The sequence below is a fragment of the Myotis davidii genome, unplaced genomic scaffold (assembly GCF_000327345.1).
Source record: "Myotis davidii unplaced genomic scaffold, ASM32734v1 scaffold586, whole genome shotgun sequence".
Lineage (NCBI taxonomy): Eukaryota > Metazoa > Chordata > Mammalia > Chiroptera > Vespertilionidae > Myotis > Myotis davidii.
The window spans coordinates 903,823-904,887 of NW_006296809.1; positions in this window are offsets into that span (position 1 = coordinate 903,823).

Sequence of the window (1,065 nt, forward strand, 5' to 3'; positions counted from 1 at the left end):
GGCAGCAGGGACGGAGGGAGGGACAGACGGACGGATGGACGGAAGGCTGGCGGCCTCCCGGCGCGACAGGGAGCGGGCAGGTCAGGCGGGCAGGGCTGTCTCCGCCCACACCCTCCCTCCCGGGTGTCTGCGGCTTCACTTTACAGCCGTTACCACCACACAACACGCCTTTGTCTTTTCCGTTTGGGAAGAAGAGGTGTTGGTGGCGCGAGGTTGTGGGAAAGCTGGGCGAACAGAAACTGCCAGGAGAACGGACCCGCCCTCGGCTGTGGCCGGTCCTGGCCGGGCTTCGGTCCAAGGGTCACTCCCGGCTCCGCCCGCCAGCGGCGCTGGGAGTCCCCACACTGAGTGTTTATGCCTGGACTGCAGGAGGCGGAGAGGCGGAACCTGTCCAGGGACCCTAACACGGGCCTGGGGTCCTGGAAGGCTGGCCTGACCCAGCACTTCACCTACGCATCCACCCACTCATCCATCCATCCACTCGTTCATCCATCCACTCATTCATTCATTCATTCATTCACTCATTCACTCATTCCCCCCACGGTGTGCCAGATGCCGGAGACACGGGAACACAGTGGAGACCCAGGCTGTCGGCCGACCCTCACCGTGCCCGGAGGGATTGGTGAGCGGAAAGTTTGGGAACCGCCTCGCCTGGTCACCAGAGAGCAGAGCCGGCGTGGACACAGCGGCCTGGATGGGCATGCCTGTGTCAGGACCACACCCTCTGCCCTTGAGGCCCCAATGGGTCCCCCAAATCATTGCTTTTTGCACAGACGGGCAGAGGGCGGGGCCTGGACCAGGTGGTCGCCATGGAGGTTCAGGACGCTGGGAATCTGGAAACACGTTGGGAGCAGAACGTTCCAGACTTGCAGGCGAGGTGTCAGAGGGAGGAGGCCAAGGGGCCGGGGACAGGGTGGGGTGGGCACAGCGGACCCCTGTGTCCCTCTATGATTATAGGGGAGGGCATGGCAGAGGGAGGGAGATGAGAGGTGTGTGTGGTGGGGGTCAGGGTCAGGGAGGGCACACTGGGGGCCAAAGCCTGAGGGGAGGAGGCAGCAGGTGTGG